Below are 25,651 nucleotides of genomic sequence, written 5' to 3' on the forward strand. Positions count from 1 at the left end.
CCACCTTGGCACTGACCTGGCCTCCTGCACAATTTGCTCCCCCATCTCAGAACACAATGATCAATACTGGGAGCAATTCTGTCCTAAGAGGAGGGTTTAGCAATGCCCGGCCCCTTCTGCTCAGGTAACTGAAGCCAAAGGGACATTTCCACATCAGTTTTCCAAGTTAGTGAACAAACAAACCAAAACCAAAAAAAAAAAAAAGATATAAAAGAGTACTATGTACTAGATTTCTCAGTGTTTCAAATGCAGCACACTCACTTCTGCCCTCATACACATTTCCAGTTACTGGCTGGAAAGGATCCCACTTCACAGTCATCCCAGTCAATAGGCCACTCTGATCCTGCTCCTAGATGACCACAACTGCCACCTCACTGGTCTCCCATCCATTTGCCACAGAGCACCCAAAGTTACTCAGCTAGACCAAATATCTGAATATGCCACTCCCCCACTTAAAACCTTCTGCCAGTTCCTCAGCACCTGAACATAGAGTCCAGTGCTCACCAAGGTCTACCTGGCCTCCCTTCTGTGACTCCCTACTCTCTTGCCACTCCCCACCTGCTAAGCAATGCCCTGGAGATTGTGTACAGGCTCAGAATATGCTGCACGCTCTCCTACCACTGGGACTGCACTGGTGGGTTCTCTTGTCCTAAGACACTTTTTCAAGCACTGCTAGCCTGCCTAACTCCTAGGTCTCAAACTTAGGTCTCCACTTCTTCAATGTCCTTTCCTGATATCCTCCCCGGCAACTGACACGTGGGTTCAGAGCCCTTCCTACGTGCTCCCCAGGAAGGCTTGGCTGGGAAAGAGGATTTCTACCTTCTGAGTCAGAGCAGAGATCATTTCTGTTTCCTTCATCCCTGTTTTCCTTAGTATGCAAAAGGGTCCTGGCTTGTCATAAGCACTCAGGGATGTCTGCTTAATTAATTAACTAAGAGACGGACAGGAGAAATAGGGTGTCAGAATTCAAGGGTGGCGGCACTCCTGGACCTGTGGTAACTCATTTCTCAAGCTTAATTAAATGATTTGGGCAAATTATCCCCAGAGAGGGAGCTCTGCGTTCAGCAGTTTCTACCATACGCTTCAAAGTCACAAAGGACTGCTGAGCTTCCCGGGTGACTCCTGGGGCATCCTGAAAAACGTAATAGAATCTAAGTCTGTTTCCCATAACCGCCAGGTTTAGCTAAGGACTGGGCAGCCTCCCAAGGGCAGCAGGGCCATGCAGTCGACTTCCCGCTCGTCCTCACCCTCAAGCCCGAGGCGTACTCTCTCTGGGTCTCATCAGTCACCCAAGTGGATCACTCCTTGCCAAAATGTGACAATCTCCACACCTCAGCCTTGTTTCATACAGTTTGGGCACAGCAGAATTGACTGCTGGAAACCTTTGGCCAATTTTTTAAGGAAATTTTAACTGCAAATGCCACTGATATTTTGAAGTTATTAATATCTACAGAATACAACAAACAGACTGCTAAATTAAAACCTTCCCAAATAAGCAAAAACACTCATCATTAGTTGCACAGAAGTGCAAATTAAAACCACAATGAGATATCGTTACATACCCACTAAATTAAACATTAAAAGCGCTAGCATGTGTATGGAGACACTGGGACTCAATACACTGTGGAACTGTAAAACGGAAGAGCCACTTTGGAAAATAGTTTGACAGTTTCTGCTAAAGTTATATAGTACTATTATATGACCCAGTCATCCCATCCTAGGTATTTGTGAATATTTACAGAAGCCTTATACAGAATAGCCAAAAACTGGAAACAATTAGTTGTCGAAAAGACCATCAACTGGTGAATAAATAAAACTGGGGCCGGGCACAGTGGCTCATGCCTGTAATCCTAGCACTTTGGGAGCCAGAGGCGGGTGGATCACCTGAGGTCAAGAGTTTGAGATCAGCCTGGCCAACATGGTGAAACCCCGTCTCTACTAAAAATACAAAAATTAGCTGAGCGTGGCGGTGGGTGCCTGTAATCCCAGCTACTCGGGAGGCAGGATAATTGCTTGAACCTCGGAGGCGGAGGTTGCAGTGAGCCGAGATCGCGCCACTGCACTCCAGCCTGGGTGACAGAGTGAGACTCCTCCTCATAAATAAATATATAAATAAAACTGGGACACTTACTCAGCCATAAAAAGGAACAAGCTACTGTTACATGCGACAACCTGGATGAATCCCAAAAGCCTAATGCTAAGAAAAATAAGCCAGACACAAAAAACTACATACTGCATGATTCCATTTATATGACATTCTGGAAAAGGTGAAATGAAGGGGACAGAAATCAGTGCCGTGGTGACCAGTGGTCATGGGTGGAGGGGACGACAGACTGAAAAGGAGCATGGCAGTGGTAGATACACATGTGTATCCATTTGTCAAAACTCATCATACTTTTGTAAAAGGGAAGTCTTACTGTGGTAAATTACACATCAATAAATCTGAACCAAATAAACTGCCTTCTATTATCATAATTAACATACCTCACAAGTCATAACTTGGAAGACCTAAGAACTGGATAGTGTAAAGCCTGATTATTGTGTGATCTCCTTGGAAGAGGAATAGTAGATAAATATTCATTACCACTTATAAATTCCACAAACAACTGCAGCCTTAACTCTGCAGGGCACCCATGAGCCACAACAAATATTTATCGAGTGCCTATCACATGCCAGGTGTGTTCCAGACCTTAGAGATTCAGTGGTGAACAACAGAAGCAAAGTTCCTTCATTCATGGGGCTGCTGTTCTACCAGGGATGGGAAACAGACAAATAATAGTGGGTTGTTGAAACAGTGGGTGGTGGTGGTAGGATTGACGAAGAAAAATAAAGCAGAGTAAGGGGACAGAGAGTAATGGGGTGGAAGTTATTCCTTTCTGATGAAGCATCTTTAGGACAATGAACTGAGAGAGTGGACCATATGCTACCCACAAAGGGGTGGCTTAAATGACAGCTGGGATTATAAAATTACTTTTACTTTTCCCTAAACCAAAACCTGGAATACCAGACAGCAGACAGATTCAGTGATGCTGGCAAAAGAAATATACACACACACACACACACACACACACACGTTCACAGGAAGCTGGCTGGGAAGCGGGAAATGATGACCCTAGTTAGCACCTGGCACGTGTTCTTGCACCTCTTCCTCACCAAAACATTGTGCCCTTTTGAACTTCACATGCACATTTCCAGGAGAGATGAGAGATGAGAATTATAAAGAAGAAGAAAGGGGGAGAGAGGATGACACTAAAAAGACAAGATAGGAGGATTTTTCTCCATTTGGCACAGCCAAAAGAAAAACAGGAACTCCTTCCCGTGACTGCCCTCTACTCTTCTACAGCACTAAATCTGTCTATGGAAACACAGTGAGGAAAGAAAGTGCATGTATCTGTACAGCTACCAGAAGCTGTTTGCTTGTGCAGTAGCAAAAGGGCTGGCTGGTCTTTTTCCTTCCCGCAAGAACACTGCCAACACGTGAGATTTAGTGCTGGGCTGGTATCTAAGGGTGACAGTCAGCCCTCATGCCTGAGCCAGGGCAGGTTCCAGAAGAGGGAAGTCTCCAAGCAGGGATCATACAAGTGTCACATCTCACTGGGACAGAGAAATTGGCCCCTCTGGGTGGAGGAGGAGAGGCTTCCACAAAGTCATGTTCCATTTGACTGTCGTATTAGTAGATAAAATCTCTTGGAATGTTGAAGACTCATTCCCACTACACCCCTGCTGCAATCTTATAGACAGAGAAGCTGAGGCCTCACCCAAAGCAAGTGACTTGCCTAGCATTAGAGTTGGTTTCTCAATAAATAACTTTTTCAACAACTCTTATATGCCCCTTCCCCACTTAGCTATTTCTCCTATGATTTTGTTTGTTGTTCTGAATGCATTTCTCAGAGTTCTATCCAAATAGTTCACATACCCAAAATGTACAGTTAGCAACTAATTTTCATCTTTCAAAAACAGTGATTATATGACAGCTATTTCATTAAACCTTAAACAACAAGAGAGTATGTGTGTGTGTGTATGTGTGTGTATTCCACTTTGTTCAACAAACTTCCAAAAAGTTAACAGAAGTGAGATGGAAGTTGAAATTTCCAACAACAGCTATCAATATCTCTCTTTTTTATTATTTTATTTTATTTTTTAGATGTAGTCTCACTCTGGTGCCCAGGTTGGAGTGCAGTGGTGTGATCTCAGCTCACTGCAGCCTCTGCCTCCCAGGTTCAAGTGATTCTCCTGCCTCAGCCTCCGGAGTAGCTGGGATTACAGGTGCCCACCACCACGCCCAGCTAACTTTTTTGTATTTTTAATAGAGACAGAGTTTCAACATGTTGGCCAGGCTGGTTTCAAACTCCTGACCTCAAGTGATCTACCCGCCTCAGCCTCCCAAAGTACTGGGATTGCAAGTGTGAGCTACCACTCCCGGCCTAAGTATCTCTCTTGATGAGGCTGCTTCTAGATGTCTTTTTCGTAATTGAGGTATAATAGACAAATAAAAATGTTATTTATTTACAGTGTTCTAGATGTCTTATATCAAAAACAGCTTGCCAGTAAACTACAAAGCAGGAGGTGGATTTAACTATATCAGATATGAACTGAAATACATTGGTGCCAAAGCTCTGATTGCCTATTCATGAGATGTTGACGCAAAAGCAAGAATCACAGATATGACTCATGTGCCTCATCTCCAGAGAGATGCACAGGGTCCTATAATATTAGGACATGAAACTTCTAAGCCCAACAGAACACGCTTGCTTTGGAAAAGGTCTGTTCTCTAATTGCCTCTCTGATCATGTGTCTTTGGATTGGTAGCCACGTTCAGGGACAAGCCTAACAAGGTTACTGAAGGCCAAGAGACCTGGAAAGAACAGGTTCACTGCACCTATGATTAAAGACAGATCGTGGCTGCTGTGGGGGTGGGAGGGGATGTTGAGAGTCATCCTGCAATTTCTCCCAGGCTGACCCATCAGCTTAATTGAGCCTAAAGCTAATTTGACTGCCTCAGTTTAACTTTTCTGGCCTCCAGATGCTACTGGGCCCTCTACCCTTAAGGGTATCTTTGCTAGGACAGCCTTAAATTATACCTCCTCACACTCCTGAAACATTCCATAGACCACAATTCCAGGGAAACTGCCTTGAGTTAGAGGGCCTTGCAGAAGGGTCATGGGCTGGTACTCCCCCCTGAAACTGTGTTCCTATTTTTAATGGCAACATTTTAATAGTCAAATTTGAGAAGCCAAAAGGGGTAAGAAATCCTCCAAGGTAAAAGTCAAAGATGAAATGAAGTTATCCAATCATTCCAGAGGAATTCTATCATTCTAAAAGAGGTTCTGCTATCACACTGTCCATTTAAAAATATATAGATCCAGTGAATTTTATTAATTCCAATAATCTGTAACTTGGGTGCAGTTTTTAAAGTACCAAATGCATCATACTTACTTGATTGTTAGTTACAATAAGATAATAGGTAATTGTACTTCCTTCTTCCACTTGAATACATATCCAATTTCCTAGACAAAATGACTGCTAATAGCTAATTTTCAAAATAAGGGCTATGAATTTGTAAAAACTGAAACAAGAAATCCACGAATACTGTACAAATCTATAACTAGCTTTTGAGAAGCATAATTCTTCGTGTTGTCAACAGTATAATTTTACAGGAGATCCTGACCGGGTGTGGTGGCTCATGCCTGTAATCCTAGCACCTTGGGAGGCTGAGGCAGCAGGATCACTTGAGCCCAGGAGTTTGAGGCTGCAGTGAGTTACGATCACGCCACCATACTCCAACCTGGGTGACAGTGCAAGACCCGGTCTCAAAAATAAACAAACAAATAAATAAGGAGATCCTAAAGGTTTAACTCCATCTACATCATGTCACTGATACTTGGACAACCGAAGATCCTATTTATCATCCTCAACATTCCCGTTGCCACCAGCTAAATGGTCTCAGGGCTTCTAAACCTCACAAGAGCCAGGATTTCTGAAAGCAATCTGTCCTGTACCCAAGTCCTTGCTTCATCACTGCAGAACTACGAAGAAACTCTAACAAAATGTTAGAGATAGCCTCTCTTCCCCTGCTGATTTCCGCTAAGCAAACACCAAGCAACCTTCAAAGGAAGACTTCAGCAAACAATACCACTATTTGCCTTTTCCGTGGTCGGGGGTATGTAGCACATAGAAAAAAAGAACCCTTCCTCTAGAAAAGAAATCAACCTTTCAACATTCTATGTCACAGAAAAAAAATCAATTTTTTTCAGCCACAATCATAACACCAGAATAAAAGAGATCTGAAGGGAAGGGATTAGTGAATTCATAAACACCCTGAGCTACAGAAACACAAGCAGGCAAGCCTCTATCAGCAATCCTCTATTTGCAGGAAAACTTGGCTGGATAATGTTCCCTGCTGTTGTAGGACAGTTTTCCAAGAGAATTTTGGGAGAAATGGTTTAGTGACTGTATCACCAAAGATCATTTTGTTTGGATTACACCTCTGAAGAATCAACGTCTTCAGATGTTCAACCTTCTCCCAACCTGAAGGATTTATATTTATGAAAGTGCTCAAAGCATTTGGGGGGGGGGGGGCAAACAAACCCAAATCTTAGTCACTGTCTTTATTTCTTTTCCTTTGGGTCTATTCTACCATGCAGAAAACTCCCCAAATCCTTAACCCCTTTGTTGTCTTGAGTTAATTGTTTCAGCAGGAAGAAAGGAGGTTTTAGAGTCAGAGAAAGCTGGGTTTGAATCCTGACTCTGCTACTTACCAGCTCTGGAACCCTAGGGACTCTGAGCCCCTGTATCTTCTCCAAAAAAATAGAGCTGATAATGTATGTAAAACATTTATCCAGTTCCTGGAACAAAGTAAGTGTACAATAGCTATTATCATGATTAATTCTGCCAATTTCACGGAGTGAAGTATTCATCAAGGGTGGGGCACAGAGTGAGTGGTTTATTAAAGGAATCTCTTTTCTGTATTCTTTGTCCACAGAAAGAGCCTTTCCAGAGCAAACTGGAGCGCTCTCCAGTACCCAGTGCATTGGTAGAGGTGAAAGCATTACACGGTATCCTGTTGCCACTTCTGACCATTGTTTTACTATAAAACCCTCTCTTGGGGGTCCTCGCACCACTTACTTATCCTATTTTCTCTACATTCTCACGGAGGTTGCACCTATCCTCCATAGCACACTGCCACCTCCCTACAAGTTTTTATTTTATTTTATTTTATTTATTTATTTATTTATTGAGACGGAGTCTGGCTCTGTCGCCCAGGCTGGAGTGCAGTGGCGCGATCTTGGCTCACTGCAAGCTCCGCCTCCCGGGTTCACGCCATTCTCCTGCCTCAGCCTCCTAACTAGCTGGGACTACGAGTAGCTGGGACTACAGACGCCTGCCAACACGCCCGGCTAATTTTTTGTATTTTTAGTAGAGACGGAGTTTCACCGTGTTAGCCAGGATAGTCTCGATCTCCTGACCTCGTGATCCGCCCGCCTCAGCCTCCCAAAGCGCTGGGATTACAGGCGTGAGCCACCGCACCCGGCCCCCTACAAGTTTTTAGCACCTGACTCAGTTTTCCTGTCCATCCCATTTCTTCCAGCCTCTATGTCCATTAGAAATCTCTATCAGACATCTGAGCCTTGGCCAGGCGCAGTGGCTCATGCCTGTAATCCCTGCACTTTGGGAGGCCGAGGCAGGTGATCACCTGAGGTCAGGAGTTTGAGACCAGCCTGGCCAACATGGTAAAACCCCATCTCTACTAAAAATACAAAAAAAGTAGCTGGACATGGTAATGGGTGCCTGTAATCTCAGCTACTCAGGAGGCTGAGGCAGGAGAATCACTTGAACCCGGGAGGCAGAGGTTGCAGTGAGCTGAGATCATGCCATTGAACTCCAGCCTGGGCAACAAGAGTGAAACTCCATCTCTAAAAAAAAAAAAGAGAGAAATCTGAGCCTTATAATTCCTCCATCTTTTCAGCTCTACCTACAACCTTCTCTAGTGTACTAACTTATCAGTGATCCCTGATAAATTAAGCCATGTGCAACAAGCTACTGTGTCTCACCATCTTCCTACTCTCCACTACACTGAACCCACGATGACGCAGTGCTCCACAAACATATGTAGAATGGAAGTAAAAGCTCAGGGATAAGAAAAGATAGTTAAAGCAGATTCACTACACTAACAAACCAGTCAAGAAATTTCACTGAAAGTAAAGGTTTGGGTGACAAAATTTCCAGCTGTGTTCTAAGAAACATAAGTTCAAGCAGGAGTGCATTTAATTTGATTTTTCCTCAAAGCCTCTCTAATTTGTAGGGAAGGACATTCATTTTCATTAACTTCATGTGAGCTGGAGAGAATCTGTGATTGAGGCTCTAGAACCCCTGGTAAACATGCCAGCAAGCAAGGGCACCTTCCCCGGAGGTTCAACCTAGAGTATAAGACTGTCAGCATTGGTAAGGAGCCTTGAACTCTAAACCCATAGGCTCAAGTCAGGAACTCAGGAAGCCTATCAACACCTGGATACAATTTTGCCACCTTAACACTTTATTCCCTTTACTTGTGCCAAACTGAGTTATTCAATCTCCAGGTTCTTGTCCAGTTCTAGTTCATACAGTATCAGCAGCCTTCCCCAGAACATCCTTTCACCAGCCAGCTCTTGAGAGAGTCATATGTCATGTGTGCAAGACACGTCTATTTCTGCAGCCCGGCGAGGGCCAGCTAACTCGGTTAATGACAATTTAATCAACGTTCCAGGGCAAGCAGAGACACAGAGTCTAAGTCTTGCCCTCCAAAACTTACAACCAAACTCCTTCTTTAGAATAACCAAAACAAACCTTCTTGCTGGCTGCCTCACTAAATTAAGAGAAGAAAGGGGAATAAGATCACAAGTTTAAATCCACTTACTGGTGATTCTGAAAAACAAAAACTTAAGGGTGTTTTTCTTTAAATATTGACTACATGAACTCTATTATATGAGGTCTGAGAGGATCCTACAAAAGGATCTGTATTATTCCAATATTATCAAGATTCTGAGTATTCCCTACAGAAAGAACTACTGTTATTAAGATTTTCACAAATCAAACATTCTGTGTGCCAAAGAACAAAGTGGGAAAAATTGAACAAAAGTGGGAATAATTCCCAAAAATGGAATTATTGGGTTGCATTTTTGGTAGCCTCCTTTTCTCAACCGTAGCTTTGAAAAATTCACACAATCCAATCCCCCAAGCAACAACGCGCTAAGTGTTTACATCAGGTGAGAGCTGGTGTTGGTCACATACGCTATGAACTAGAATTGGACAATGTCCCAAAATGGAGTGCCATCTAGGGTCAGAGTGCCATGCTCTCCTCTGCAGAGTCCAGGGACCTATCTACTGTGCTTAATGGAAGCCACTGGAACCAAGGGTCACACAGCCCTCTATTTGCTCCACAGAGAAGAAAGCCATGCTCTGATCCTGTGAAATGTGACTGGAATTGTAAACTGAAAAATGGCACTAATTCCACTAAATTTGCAAATCCTGCAACAAGACTGACAACTTAATAAACAATACTTGACCAAAGGCTTTCTTTCTCGTGAACTCAAGGTTTTCACTATAATTAACACAATCATTAAAGTAAAAAAAAATAAAAATAAAAACCCTGCCTTGATTCACAGTTAATTTTAAGCAGCCCACATCAACATCGGGTTTCATGCTTTTGCATAAAGAAACAGCCTTTAGGAAACCCTCAACATTCAGGATTTTGTTCTGATTCAAACTTACAAAGAACAATATTTATTTGAGAGAAACAAAAAATTCCAATTGAAAAATGCCTTAAGATTCAAATTGGACCAACAGACAGGAGAAATAAATGAGGTCAGTCCAATATTTAACATTTCAGTGTCCATTTTAAGCTGAAAGGAACAGATGTCTAGAGACACAATTTCTTTTTTCTCTCCTATAAAGGGCACTGTAATAGTTATCCTAAATTCTGGTAGAGTATGAAGAAGCCTGGATTAAAGAGGCAAGAGACTAAGATTTTAATTTGCAGTTAATGGCAGCTGGAGAATAAATTTAGCAAGCCATTCTACTACTGTGGGTAATGGAACAGAAAACAAGTCTTTTTTTTTTTTTTGTCTTTTTTTTTCTTGACACAGAGTTTCACTCTGTCACCCAGGCTGGAGGGCAGTGGTGCGATCTCGGCTCACTGCAACTTCAGCCTCCTGGGTTCAAGCAATTCTCCTGCCTCCACCTCCCAAAGTGCTGTGATTACAGGTGTGAGCCACCGCGCCCAGCCAGAAAACATGTCTTTTTGATGAAGAAGCTGAAGTGGATGACCTTCTGAGTCTAAGAAAACTGCTTGGGACTTGGGTATTCAGTAGCCATGGAATATACATCCCAAAGAGCATAAGAAACTGTAACACTAGACCCCAACAACAAAAATACATTGCTATTTCCTCCCACATTGCTGGTAGGGGTGCAAACTGGGACACTTTGGCAACTTACATTAAAATGCTATGAGAGAACAGGGGAAGCATTCCTTAAAAGTTCTAGGAAAGGTGTTATGGAGGAGGTAGCATGAGAAATTCAGCCAAGTGGGAAAAGCACAAACTTGGGAGTCAGACAGACAAGAGTTTGAATCCCTGGCTCTGCCATTAGCCAAATATGGAACCATGAACAAGTTATTTAACTTCTCCTTGGGTCAGGTGCATCATCTGAAATATGGGGCTAATATAATAATAGGCAAGCTCAGTATTTCCCCAAATGTGGGAGAGTTACACAGGATGAACTTAAGTGATATTCAGAGGATTTTAGGAGATGAACAAGCACAGTATTAAACATTGAACCACATCATGAGAAAATATGGTTCTTTTCAGCACTTCTTCAGCCTATATAACATTCTTAGTACATTAAGGAGTAAGCGGCCAGGTGCGGTGGCTCACGCCTGTGATTCTAGCACTTTGGGAGGCCGAGGTGGGTGGATCACCTGAGGTCAGGAGTTGGAGACCAGCCTGGCCAACATGGCGAAACCCCATCTCTACTAAAAATACAAAAATTAGCCGGGTGTGGTGGCACGCACCTGTAATCCCAGCTACTAGGGAGGCTGAGGCAGGAGAATCGCTTGAACCCAGGAGGAAGAGGTTGCAGTGAGCCGAGGTGGTGCCACTGCACTCCAGCCTGGGCAACAGAGCAAGACTTGTCTCACAAAAAAAAAAGGAGTAAGCTTTTGTTTAGTCTTCTTTTTGACACCTCTTTAATGCTTGCTAATTCCCTTTTCAACAAAGTAAGAGAAGTCTCATGGTCAGCTGAGGCCTTTGGGAACCAATAGTTTATCTTACACATAGACTGTAAGAAAAATAATTTGTCTCCATTCGAATTATTTTTAAAATTACCTTTCATTTATGATAACTCATACTGGTTTTCCAATTACAGGTTAAATATAAAGTTATTTTTAAATATATTGATGATTACAAAAATGTGAGTCAACTTGAGTGGGCTGAAATGTTACCTATCTCAGAGTTCCAGTGAAAATTAAATGAGATCATATATAAGAAGAACTAGCCCATGCTGTGTTCTATCACCCACATCTGGTTGATGGGTAAAATTTCAGTAGGTGAGGAATACGAGTAGAAGATCGAGTGTGAACCAAGGCAAATACATGAGATGGACATGAGATTCCAGAACAACGAGAAGCCAAACAACACCAGGAAGGGGTTCTTAAAGTAGAAGATGAAAACCTGTAGAGAGAGACTCATTTAACAGGTACCAAACCATACTATATGTTAATCAGTCTGGTGAGAAAACCAGCTATAGTTCCTTCGAGCATGTGTCTCATAATCCAGGACAAAACTATCAAAATGGGTCACAGTCTCATTTCAAAGAGCCTTGAATGCCAAGCAAAAAGAGATCATAAATGGTGGCAGATTCTTAAAAGTCTTTCGACCTCTGTCCAGCACCTACTACTTTCCACAGTACATGGTGTTTAACAAACATTTGCTGAACAAATAAATTTCCGTTTAAAAGCACTGTAGGTGTATTGGTGCATTTAATTTTGAAATATAAATATGTATTGTTGTTGTTAATATCGTATCTTCTTCTTCCTTCTCTCTCACAGTACCAGACAACAGCCTAACCCCAACTAAGGTAAACTCTGCCACCAAACATGCCTGGGAGTGGAGAAGGGTCTGCAGGTCAGTGTAAGCTCATCGGTCTGGGCCTTCACTTTCTCCCTGCCTTTCCAAGGAAAGCTGCTGCTTGCATCAGTGTTGCCTTTACGTCAAAGTGTATCACCTAAATACCAGATCCAACAGACTTCAAGCCCCCACCCTCCAAAGACTTGCTTCTTCAAGAAAACAAGCTTGGTTTGACTCTTGTCAAAAACAATTACTCCCAACCTGGCAACCTACAAGAATTTTGCAAAGCAAAGGTGAACACGGATATGACAACCAAACATCTTCCTAGCAGCTCCTTCCCCCTCCCTGAGCCTGGCCAGAAACCTCTTCCTCCTTTTACTCCTTCTTCTTTCCACTCCTAATTTGTTATGATCTCTCAAGCAACAAATTTGGGACAACGCTTTTAGAAAGCTTTGTGTCTTACCCACCTACCCCCAGTGAGGGTCTTCTGAGATACTTAAAACTATCCTCATGAGGTATAGTCCAATTCTCCTCCTAGGATGGGTACTAGCATGCTATTCTCGAAGCATGATGAATGAGCCTGAAGAGTTGGTTATGTTTTCCTTTGATCACCTATTGGCTTAACAGGAATCCACTATAAGAAGCAAAACTTAGGCAGGGCACTGTGGCTCACACCTGTAATCCCAGCACTCTGGGAGGCCGAGGCGGGCGGATCACAAGGTCAGGAGTTCAAGACCAGCCTAGCCACCATAGTGAAACCCTGTCTCTACTAAAAAAATACAAAAATTAGCCAGGCATGGTGGCACGTGCCTGTAGTCCCAGCTACTCAGGAGGCTGAGGCAGGAGAATTGCTTGAACCTGGGAGGCAGAGGTTGCAGTGAGCCGAGATTGTGCCACTGCACTCCAGCCTGGGCAACAGAACGAGACTCCGTCTCAAAAAAAAAAAGCAAAACCTATACCCAAAATGATGTCCGAGACGGAGAGTCCAATTTTATTTTAGAGAGATTTTCCAAATGGTGAGTCAGAAGCAAGAACAGTGTCTCACTAAATCATGTTTACTCAACTGAAACTTATTGAATTAAACCAACTCCTCCTTCCTTTGCATTTCAGATGAGAACCCCTTCTGGTTCTATGATTCAAATCTTCATTCACTCAAAGCAGGTAAATAGGAAATTTCAACAGCTTCCTCTCCTCCCTCTCATTCCTTTCTTCTGTCATCGATCTGATCAGGAATGCTCTGAGGCATTCCCTGGTTATTTCTTCTTTACCTCTCAAAATCCACATGGTATGTTACACTAATGCTCAGCATGTTCCTCAGATCTCTAGATGGCTCTAATTAAAGGATCACCCCTTCTTCTGAATACAGACCTGGGGTTAGAGGACATAAGAGCTTGAAGGGCTCTTTAAAAGTCAAGTAGTATCATTTTACAGACCAACAACCTAAAAAACAGAAAAGTAAAATGACTTGTCCAAGGTCACATGGCTTCTTAATGGATTTGTGGGCATTCATTAACACCCTGTAATTACACACAAAATTTGGATTATATGAGCCCATGTGTATTTTTTCTGAAGAGAAAATCCGTATCTTTCTTCAAAGAAGCCAACAATCTCTTCCCCAAAATATAGTAACCACTGACAATTATATGCATATTTGAAAAAAAGTTTAACTAAAATTTAATGTTCCAAGTCTGAATAGTAATATGAATTGGTGATCTAGAATAAGAGTGGAACCTAATTTAATAACTGTCATTGTTATCATCTTTTTTTTTTTTTCACGTCTGGGATATCAATGCAAGTAACATGGGATGAAGATAATTTGATGTGGAAGTAAACTATAAAGCAAGTTTTTTTGTTGTTTTTTTTTTTGAGATGGAGTCTCGCTCTGTGCAGTGGCACCATATCGGCTCACTGCAATCTCCGCCTCCCGGGTTCAAGCGATTCTCTGCCTAAGTCTCCTGAGTAGCTGGGATTACAGGCTTGCGCCACCACACCCAGCTAATTTTTGTATTTTTAGCAGAGACGGGGTTTCACCATGTTGGTCAGGCTGGTCTCGAACTCCTGACCTCATGATCCGCCCACCTTGGCCTCCCAAAGTGCTGGAATTATAGGCATGAGCCATCGTGCCCGGCCTAAAGCAAGCTTTTAAAATCACTGAAAACACTCGTATGAATAAATGTCACTATAGGCCAAGCATTATATTATATGGTTCACATTATACACACACGCAAATACCTATTTTACAGAAGATGAAACTGAGGCAAAGAGTGATCAGCAACTTGCCTAATGTCAGATATCCATTAGTAATAACCAGAATTCCAATCTACATTAATTTGACTCTGATATCCATGTTCTTTTTCACAAATATTTGCATCTACACTTCAAGATGTCCTAATACTAATAATATATTCTATTTACTTATTTAGGAAGAACTAAATCAACTCTCTAAGGTAGCTTCAAGGAAGTCTTTCATAAATGGTTCAACTACTAAAAAGTTCTTCCTGGGAAATATCATAAACTAAATACCAGCTATCACAAAATATCTGGACTTTAAGACTAGCCAGATAAAATGCTTTGACTTCCAAATGCTTCTTGAAAGTTGGATTTGGCAGAGAAAACACTGGGGAATTTTAAACAAACACCCCCCCCCAAGAAAAGACTTTATAGAAGAATAGATCCAATGCATATGAAGTTACTCTGTTTTTTTAAAAAGTGTTTAAATCTCTAAATTACTTAGTGAGTCATCTCACTCTTATTAACAAAAATAAATTAATATACAACTCAAAGTACTTGAATATGGAATGCCACAGACTAGAGCATTTTCTTAAATCACAGCTGCCTCAGAAACGGAAATGAAACTGAGCAAAACAGAAACGTTTGTTCTACAAAAAGTAACCTGGCCTAAATAACTTAAGTATGCACTAAAATTTCTCAGTCTAACATAATCCTAGCCTTAACTACAGTTGTTTCTCATATAATTCTAATGCTTTTCTGTGATTATCCTGTTATCTTAAGTAGTCTTTTAGAAGACAGGAAGCAAACATGAGCTTCCCATTCTCCTTGTTGGACTTATTTAAGTCAGCATTTATTAAATTTTTTCCATATTAAGTGGGATGAATTAAGGCCTGGGGAGAATGAATCAAAGACCTTCCTCTAGAGAAGCATACACTCAAGAGGAAGACAAATACATGTTAACTATAATTAAAAAACAGAATTAAATACATGACACAAAGAGTGCTGTAATCCAAGTCTAATGGAAGTAAAGAGAAGGGGATCTTACTTTCAACTCAGGGATGGGAAGGAGTGAATCCAGAAGAGCCTCATGAGGCGGGAAGCATTTAAATCGGGTCTTAAAGGAGGTTTACAAAAGCTAAAGGGTTTTGTACCAACTTTGTTTTCAACATGGGAAAGACAGGATTTCACACTTTATTTTGTTTTAAGAACCAAATCCAATGCTCCTCCATTGTTGGAATAAATGCTCTTTGCCTGAATGCTATTTGTGGTCTTCATAGAATGGAGAGTAACTGAAGGCCCCACCGGAAATCAATTTTATGTAAGCTTTTCATTCTCTGGCCTCAAGTATTTCTAAAATGTACCTTTCTATGCAGGCTACTTATTCAGGCAACTATTTTCAGGTGAAGATACTTAAATGAAAATAGAGAATCACTTTTGGCCTTTTGCTAATATTTCATTTGTCAAAACTTTGATAGTCTGACAAAGTCTTTACCATGAGACTGGTAAACTCATGGAAGCCAAATTGTCTGGGATGCAACTTCAGCTCCACTACTTACGAACTCCATAATCATCTACCTAGCCTACCTATACCTCAGTTTCCCATCTATAAAGACAATAAAAGTACCTATTTCACATGGTTCTCATGAGAATGAACTGAGTTATTACACGGAAAACTTAAAAACATATCCAACATACCATAAATCAACAGTAAGTGTAACTATTTTTACCAAGAGGTGTCTTCAAAGAGTTTATTTCTAATTCACTACACCAATTAATAACAAAGGCACTTTCTCATCCTATTTCACTTTTACAAGGCAGACTTTTTTTTTCAAGATGGAGTCTCACCCTGTCGCCCAGGTTGGAGAAAAGTGGCAGGATCTCGACTCAGTGCAACCTCCGCCTCCCAGGTTCAAGCAATTCTTCTATTTCAGCCTCCCAATCCCAATAGCTGGGATTACAAGCACCCCACCACCACGCCCAGCTAATTTTTGTATTGTTAGTAGAGACAGGGTTTCACCATGTTTGCCAGGCTGGTCTTGAACTGACCTCAAGTGATCCTCCTGCTTTGGCCTCCCAAAGTGCTGAGAATACAAGAGTGAGCCACTGCACCCAGCCAACAAGGCAGACTTTGAAACTGTGTTTATTTTCCAAAAATATATATATCTTAAGAAAAAACTAAATTTGATTTCTAAACAGTTAACAGCGGTAACAGAGAAATAGCTTATTTCAAAAGGTCCACAACATCATCAAGGACAGGACAAGCAAGAATCATATTGTATTACAACAAATTTTTACAATTCACCAAAGTTAGGTTTTACAACTAAACTAACAGTTCACTTCTCTTTTTCCTTTGTTTCTTATGCCCTTACAGCCTAATACTCTATCATTCCATTTTCTATAGATCATACAGGAAAACATTTTGAGATCACACAGCTATTCGCAAACATCTGACTGAAGCAATAGTATAGTTTTCACTATGAACCAGGTAAAAAATTAGAGTTGAGTAAATTTTATTCTATTCTTTCCAGGATGTTGCAATTCCTATGCCACCAAGATTTCAAGTTAAAGAGAATTTGGCTGACCCACTCACAGCAACAAGGAAAATATGATACAGGCTGTAGATTCTGATAAGGATTATAGCAGATGAATGTAGAGAATGTGGTGATCATCCTTGAAAAGCTCCCTGGTTGCAGCAGCTGAAATGTTAGTGTGGGAGTTAAAGAACTCCGGAGCTTACTGGCTGGATTCAAGTCTTAGCTCTGCCTCTTGCAAGGTATATGGCCAGAGAAAAATTAGCTTCTCATTTACTTAATCTTGTAAACTAGGGACAATAAATGGTTTTTTTGTGAAAATTCAATTAGCATTTGATGACCTGCACAGTGGCTTATGCCTGTAATCCCAGCACTTTGGGAGGCTGATGTGGGAGGTTCGCTTGAGCCCAGGAGTTCAAGACCAGTCTGGCCAACATAGTGAGACCTTGTCTTTACAAAATATTTTAAAAATTTAGCCAGGCGCAGTGGTGCGTGCCTGTGGTTCCAGCTCCTTAAGAGGCTGATGTATGAGGATCACGTGAGCGCAGGAGGCTGAGGTTGCAGTGAGCCTTGTCTGTGCAGCTGCACTCCACCCTGTGCAACAGAGCAAGACCCTATCTCAAAATAAATACAATGAATAAACACATGAAAAACATTTCAAACAGTACTTGCTACACAGTGCTATATAAGTATCTATTCAACATTGCAATAACTTTGGCCATTCATGGTTGTATCCACATGCAGATATGAAGATGGCTGCATATTTTAGAGTAGGCCTTCTCTCAGCATAAACAAAACAAGTGTTCAGAATGATCTTTTAAAATTTGATGCTAGAGTAAATGACCATAACAACTACTATAATCGTATTATTTATTTAATATCTGGATACTTTAAAAAAATGTATTTGAGGCCGGTGTGGTGGCTCATGCCTGTAATCCCAGCACTTTGGGAGGCTGAGGCTGGCAGATCACTTGAGGTCAGGAGCTCGAGACCAGCCTGGCCAACATGGTGAAACCCTGTCTCTACTAAAAACACAAAAACTACCCGGGTGTGGTGGCACGCACCTGTAATCCCAGCTACTCAGGAGGTTGAGGCAGGAGAATCACCTGAACCTGAGAGGCGGAAGTTGCAGTGAGCCAAGATCACTCCACTGCGCTCCAGCCTAGGCAAAAGAGCAAGACTCCATCTCAGAAAAAAAAAAAAAAAAAAAAAAGTATTTGGTTTTAAAAGTATTTTAGAAATGCAAAAACCACATGCATTTTGATATTTTCTAGACATCTAGATATCTTCATAATTAGAAGAGTCTATCTAAAGTAATGTTCACTTATTCTAGGAGCTAAAAATGAAAACAGTTGAAGACCTTAATTTGTAGCCACTACACATATAGCTTAAGTATCCCGGCTTATGGGAGAGAAGATCCTTTTAAAAAAAAAAAGATTTAAATGGAAAAATATCCCAACCAACTCTTCTCCAAAAAGGTAAGTACTACAGAAGATAATAAAAAGCTAAGTCGCTGAACTTCTTCAGTTTCATTCTTTTTTTATGTTTACACTGGGACTTCCTTGAGCAGAAGGAACCAATCCTTGAAAACAATCAAGCCCTGATCACTCTTTTCCAATCCTGCACTAATGCACTGTCTCACACAAACCGAAAATATGTTCTAAGTCAAAATGTGTCCAAGGGTCGGGCGCAGTGCCTCACGCCTATAATCCCAGCACTCTGGGAGGCCGAGGCGGGTGGATCAAGAGGTCAGGAGATCGAGACCATCCTGGCCAACATGGTGAAACTCTGTCTCTACTAAAAATGCAAAAATTAGCCAGGCATGGTGGCATGCGCCTGTACTCCCAGCTACTCAGGAGGCTGAGGCAGGAGAATCGCTTGAACCCAGGAGGTGGAGTTTGCAGTGAGCTGATATCGCGCCACTGCACTCCAGCCTGGGCAACAGAGCGAGACTGCATCTCAAAAAAAAAAAAAAAAAAAATGTGTCCAGGGTCCATTATAGGCCTGCACTCGTAGAAATAACGAGGGTTGAGATTTCAAATGCTCATCTGCAGGGGAGACAACATATCACAGATGTCCAGGTTACAGTCAGATATGTCATTCTGGAACACTATGCAGGTGCTCAAATACAGACTCCTAAACTGCTCTGACAACAGTAGCAATTCTAGTCCCTTAAATGACTTGTAGTCATCATGAAGGCTGAAGACCCTCTCCCTTCCCCGGTCCTTCTGATTGTAAACCAATGTTTTCCTAAAATTCCCTAGCATTAATTACTTTAATGGTTTGTGGAATTATTTAATGGTCTGTGGAAGTACTTGGGAAAAAGGCTGACAATGGAAACTTTGTATTTGAAAAATATTGTAATATCTGTAGAGGTTCTACTCAGGAATACTTTCCATGTTTCCATACTTTCTCTGATTTAGGAGAAAGTTTCTCAAGAGAATGATATTCTCAACAGAAACGGAAAGTTTCTCAACAGAAAGCCTCCATTATTTTTGTGGTAGGTATGAGAAGAATAGGCTGAAACAAAAGGGGAGAAAAAAACTTAAGGACTTTAAGTTTTGTTTGAAAAGAAGATCATAATTTAAGTCTGGGTTCTAAACTACGGCCGTTAAAAAAAAAAAAGAAAAAAACTCAAGAAAATTCCACTCTAACTTGGGGGAAATTTTTGTGAGGTTCTCTTCCTGGGAAGCAGGGATTCGGCCATTGAGGGCAAGTGACTTGCTGATTTCAGTACCCAGAAGGTTTTTTTAAATATGAAATTTGTCCACTGTGAGATGAATGTGTATATACTACCCATTCTCTTCTTGGAGTGTCATTGAAAAGTCGAATTTTAAAAGCTAATGGTATCAGTGCTGCAAAGGCAGGCCAATTACTGCCAGTGCCAGACAACTTTTTTATTTATGTTCTTAATCTTATTTCTTTCCTTCTTTTTGATAAAAGATATACCTAAAAAGGCACCTACACATAACCCTGGCACCTTCCGCCTCCCCAAGAACCTTCCCGCTTTACCAGTGGCCTGGGAGTTGGCAAACACGCTAACAACAACAACAACAACAACAAACAAAAAAAACAACCAAACGGGCTTTCGCCTCAACCTCATAGTTCCTCCCCGTCTGCAACCATCGGTCTTCACCGGATTCACAGTCGGAACCGCGAGCAAAGACACCTAGTAGAGCCGGCCGATTCCTAGGTCCTCCGGCTAGGAGTCGCTGCGGGCCAGTCTCCAGGGGCCACCGCAGCCCGCGCGTCCAGCACCCCCACCCTCACGGCAGAGCCCAGCCCAGCCCCGCGGCGGAGCTCCGAGTTCTGCACCGCCCGCCGGGGTTACTCCCGGTCATTCCACTGCACCACCTCGCCCCAGCTTCCCCATCTGCGCCCAGGCAGAAGCTGCCCCGAGACACCAGCGGCAAGGGTCTGGAAGATGGGGCGGCAGGGAACGTGGAGGAGGGAGGATTGGGCACCCCACCTCCGGGTTTCCGCAGGCTCTCCTAAGTCTTGTTTTTAAAAGAAACAAAAGTCGGCCGCACGCGGTGGCTCACGCCTGTAATCCCAGCACTTTGGGAGGCCGAGGCCGGTGGATCACCTGAGGTCAGGGGTTCGAAACCAGCCTGGCCAACAAGTTGAAACCCCGTCTCTACTAAAAATACAAAAATTAGCTGGGTGTGGTGACGCGCCTGTAATCCCACCCAGCTACTCAGGAGGCTGAGACAGGAGAATCGCTTGAACCTGGGAGGCGGAGGTTGCAGTGAGCGGAGATCGCTCCATTGCACTTCAGCCTGGGCGACAGAGCGAGACTCAAAGGAAAGAAAAAAAAAGAAAAGAAAAGGAAACAAAACTCGTCCGCGCTCTGCACCAGGGACACCAGATCAGCTAAGCGCACGAAGACTGTAAGCAGGGCACGGAGACTGTAAGCAGGACCTCCCTACCCCTCAGGTCAAACAAAGCCCCAAGGCCTCTAGTGAGCAATAGCAACACGGACCCTGTTTGGGACACCTCCAACTCGAGTTCTCGGATTCACAGTCCGGGACTGTGCCGCTCCAGTCCCGGGGAGCATATAGCCGATTCCCAGGTCAGAACAGACCAGCTTCTTAAGAACCGAGTGAGGACTCAGTGCTGGCATTTGTCTCCGTAGGTACTGGCCGACCCGCAACCAGAGGGGTTTCTAACCAGCTCAGGGCCCTCCGAACAAAGAAGCGCTCCGTGCCGGACCTGCAACTCTCCCCACCCGGCAGCAGCGCCCTCAGCACGCCCGGGAACCCCCGATCCTTCTGAGCTTGGGGTACTGCGCCCGGGTCTCCACCGCCGGGCAAGCCCCGAGCGCAGCAGCGCAGAGTCCTGGGGTCACCAGAGTTCGTCCTAGGACATCCTCTCCCCATTTACGCCGCCCCCGGTCCCATTTGAGTTGCAAGTGGTGGGGATGTGAGGCTCCGGATCAAAGTCCCCGAAACCGAGCGCTTCCCGAAGCCTCGTTGGCCTCGAAACAAAACAGTAACGCCCAAGTAAGTCACTGGAGAGCCTCTTACCTGTTTCCCACTTTTGTGTTTGCGTCTCTTTCTCCTACCCCTTGACAAGCCTTCCGGAGAAGGGGAGAAAACAGAACGGGGGAAAAAACAAGGAGCAAAGCGCCCTGAGAACTGGCCCTATTGGTGCGCGGAGCCCCCCGCCCTGCCCTGCCGCAGCCCGGGAGAGAAGGGTCGGCTCGGCTCTGCGGGTCCCAGCCCCACTCACTCTCGCTCGCAATTACGGGGTTTTTGCCGAGACTAGTTCCTTTTATAGATTCGGCTGCACCGAGCGGAGAGGTTACTATCGGTCAAAGCCTGTGCTCTCCCTCCTCCCCGCCCCCTTCCCGGCCTCTGTTTATGTAGTTCAGTCACTCAGCAGAAAGCACGTGGAGCCGGGGCCCGCCCCTTAAACGGGCGACGTTCAGCCGCCCAGGACACAGCTAGGGGGTTGGGGGGAGGTGGGTGGGGTGGGGGTGGAGGGTGCAGCAGGTGTCTTAGGGTCTGCGGTCTGCGTCCCCCTCTCCCGCCCGGGCCCGCAGGCCTAAGACGCGCGGGAAGCCCTGGGCTCAGGGCTGCGCCGCAGACTCTCTAGTCCACGTTCCCGGCAGCCAAGGGCACCAGCGGAATTTGCTTCCTCTAAATCGTGCTTTCCGCATTTTTTTTTCCTTTGTTAGTTTCCTCAGCCGGAAGGAAGGATTGGGGGAAAGAGCTCGAGGCTGAATCTCTCTCAGGACGCCAATCATTTTGTCTTTTGTTTCCTTTCAAAGGCCTAGGCTGGGGTGAGGGGAAGGTGGACAGTCGTCTGGGTAACCGGCTGCTTTTGTTTTCCCCCACAAACCTTGACTTTGATTTTTGATAGGCGACCTACTGCCTTCGAGATTCCCAGCCTGAGCTCCCCAGGTCCCTCAGAGGACCCGAGAGGAACATCTTACTGCTTCTTTTCATAAACTGAGAGGAAGGAGTCCACAAAAACAAAAAAGAAACAAACAAACAAAAACACAGAACAATATGGACCAGCCCCCTTTAAATTTCATTATATTGATCAGCCTCCCTGTGATAAAAACACAGGACTTGTATTTAGTTTGTATATATTTGTGAAGTGCAGCCAGAGAACTGCAGTCGTGTAAAATTATGTAGCCACTCCAGACCTCCAACTTCTCTGTTTGCCTTTGGCTGTAGGGAGCAAAACTACCCAAAACAATGGAGAGGCAAAAAAAAAAAAAAGGCAAGAGTAGGAATGCAGGCCTACACACCATATGTCTAAATATTTAAGTCATCCATCAAGCCAACAAACTAAATGTCACCTCATTCTGGCCAAAACTCAGGTCAAACTGTGAACAGTCTAAATATGAACCTGAAGGGCAGATTCATAGAAGACTCAGGACAGACCCGTAGAAGAGGCCCAAGCAGGCCCTGGAAGTGCACGTGGAGGCCACAAGTTCTCCTACCTTGACAAAGATACCTTTGTAGCCACCTTGAAGGGCAAATTCACGTTTAGACTCTTCACAGTTTCACCTGAGTTTTGGCCAGAATGAGGTGGCATGAGAGAGCTGCCCGAAGCCTACTTCTCTTCCTACCTCCAGCTCCATCATATTCCAGAACTCCCACCACCTGCATGCAGACATTCAGCTGCACAAGCCCCCTCCACGCTACAGTCAACAGGATCTCCAGGCCACGGCTCAAGACCAGGTACCCACATCAGTGGTTCTATCAACACTCAGGACAGACCCATAGAAGAGGCCCAAACAGGCCCTGGAAGTGCATGTGGAGGCCACCAGGCAAGGAATTCTGGAGTCCCAGGTGCTCATAACTCTGGGTGGCATGGCCCCTTTGCACCATGGACTGTTTGCCCTTAGAAAGGGATGGATCTGAGCCAGGCACAGTGGCTCATGCCTGTAATCCCAGCACTTTGGGAGGCCAAGGTGGGCAGATTACCTCAGGTCAGGAGTTCGAAACCAACCTGGCCAACATGATGACACCCAGTCTCTACTAAAAATACAAAAATTAGCCAGACGTGGTGGCGGGCGCCTGTTATCCCAGGAGGCTGAGGCAGGAGAATCGTTTGAACCCGGGAGGCAGAGGTTACAGTGAGCCGAGATCATGCCACTGCACTCCACTCCAGCCTGAGTGACAGAGCAAGACTTCGTGTCAAGAAAAAAAAAAAAAAAAAAAAAGAAAGGGATGGATCTCAGAAAGGCCAGAGATGAGCCTTCTAAAGCCCAAGGCCCAAGAGAGGGGACCCCCTTGCCTCAGTCAAAGAATAACCTTGGTCAATAAAAAGCTTGACAACCACACGATGAGCAATTTAGGTAAAGTCTTTCTGCCTCTGTTTCATCTTGTTTTTTTCTTTTTTCATCTTTTTTCCTTCCTTCCTCCCTTCCTTCCTCCCTCCCTTCCTCCCTCCTCCCCTCCCCTCCCCTCCCCTCCCCTCCCCTCTCCCTCTCCCTCTCCCTCTCCCTCTCTCTCTCTTTCTTTCTTTTCTTTCTTTCTCTTTCATTTCTTTCTTTTGAGACAGGGTCTTGCTCTGTCTACTCAGGCTGGAGTACAGTGGTCCAATCATGGCTCACTGTAGACTTGACTCCCTGGGCTCAAACGATCCTCCCACCTTAGCCTCCCAAGTAGCTGGGACCACAGGTGCATGCCACCACATCCATCTAATTTTTGTATTTTTTTTTGTAGAGACAGGGTTTTGCCATGTTACCCAGGCTGGTCTCAAACTCTGGAGATCAAGCAATCCTCCGGCCTCAGCCTCCCAAAGTGCTGGGATTACAGGCATTAGCCATTGTGCCCGGCCTGTTTCTTCATCTTTAAAATGGAGAGAAGATGTATATTCTGTCTTCCTCACAGGGGTTTTCTGAAAGTGAACTTTGTTGAAACCGTTGAGCTCCTTGGCAGAATGGTGTTATAAAAGCAGAGTGTTATTAAAAGGTGTTATCTTTCCTAGCATGATTTTAGAGAGTAATTAGATCTCCCTGACCCTCCATCTCCTCTCTCCTTCTTCTCCTACCTATTTGAAGTCGACCACCAAAATCATTCTTTTTTTTTTTTTTTTTTTAATTGAGATGGAGTTTCGCTCTTGTTGCCCAGGCTGGAGTGCAATGGTGAGATCTGGGCTCACTGCAACCTCCACCTCCCGAGTAGCTGAGATTACAGGCGCCTGCCACCATGCCCGGCTAATTTTTTGTATTTTTTAGTAGAGACGGGGTTTCACTATGTTGGCCAGGTTGGTCTCAAACTCCTGACCTCAGGTGATCCACCCGCCTCAGCCTCTCAAAGTGCTGGGATTATAGGCTGAGCCACTGTGCCTAGCCCAAAATCATTATTTGTGGAATTTTTAAGCATGTAATTCCAAAAGGTATGAAGGTAATCACTTAGATTGCTCTAATAAGGGAATGGGCAACAGTTAAGTCCTATACAAATAAGACAAAGATAAGATACTACAAAAAGGGGATGAGCCCAAGAAAAAAATCAAAGTCCCAGAGAGAGAACAGCCATTGATTCTAAATACAAAAGTCTATGGCCCCAACCCAAACTTATTTCACTACCTGTGGTTTCGAGAAGCTGGTCATCCCCCACAGTGAATACATGAACACATTGTAATGTTTGAAATGTTTATTTTTCTTGTTGATCTCTTACTGTTAGAAGAGCTAAGTGATTCAGCCCAAAGTGGCTAAGTGACTTGACCAGGTTGTACACAGGGATGTAAGTTTGCTGACACCAAGCTCATACTTTACAAATGTAATATCTTCATAAGACAAAAATACTGGGCCGGGTGCAGTGGCTCATGCCTGTAATCCCAGCATTTTGGGAGGCCGCGGCAGGCGGATCACGAGGTCAGGAGATCGAGACCATCCTGGCTAACAGGGTGAAACCCCGTCTCTACTAAAAATACAAAAAATTAGCTGGGCATAGTGGCGGGCGCCTGTAGTCCCAGCTGCTCGGGAGTCCCAGATGCTCGGGAGGCTGAGGCAGAAGAATGGTGTGAACCGGGGAGGCGGAACTTGCAGTGAGCCACGATCACACCACTGCATTCCAGCAGAGCGAGACTCAAAAAAATATATATACTGAATCTCAAAAGCTAGAGCCTAAGAGATGCCCCTTGAAAAAGAAGCTTACAAGTGTGAATTATCTTCCCTCCAGCCCTTAGGTTGGTTTGTCTTTTAGTATATTTCAATGAGCTTCCCCCTCCCCATCCCATCCCTGCCCCCCACACCAACACCAAAACCCCAAGTCCCTCCTCTAGGTGACTCCTTCCAAATACATAGGAAGGCCCTCCTTTGTTGCT

General features: G+C 43.9%; 1 protein-coding gene across 2 annotated transcripts in view; it reads right to left on the reverse strand.

The window, feature by feature from the left end:
* The window catches only part of ABCA1 (ATP binding cassette subfamily A member 1), a 147,297-nt gene extending 125,321 nt beyond the window's left edge, over window positions 1-21,976 (reverse strand). Inside the window, exon 1 of one of the 2 annotated variants that reach the window (XM_063649774.1) lies at window positions 21,388-21,976. The gene's annotated coding sequence lies outside the window, so the exon portion shown is untranslated. The remainder of the gene's footprint in view (window positions 1-21,387) is intronic. The other variant, XM_054500659.2, reaches the window with a different exon arrangement.
* Between the last annotated feature and the right edge of the window lie 3,675 nt (window positions 21,977-25,651).

The sequence above is a fragment of the Pongo pygmaeus genome, chromosome 13 (assembly GCF_028885625.2).
Source record: "Pongo pygmaeus isolate AG05252 chromosome 13, NHGRI_mPonPyg2-v2.0_pri, whole genome shotgun sequence".
Taxonomy (NCBI): Eukaryota; Metazoa; Chordata; class Mammalia; order Primates; family Hominidae; genus Pongo; species Pongo pygmaeus.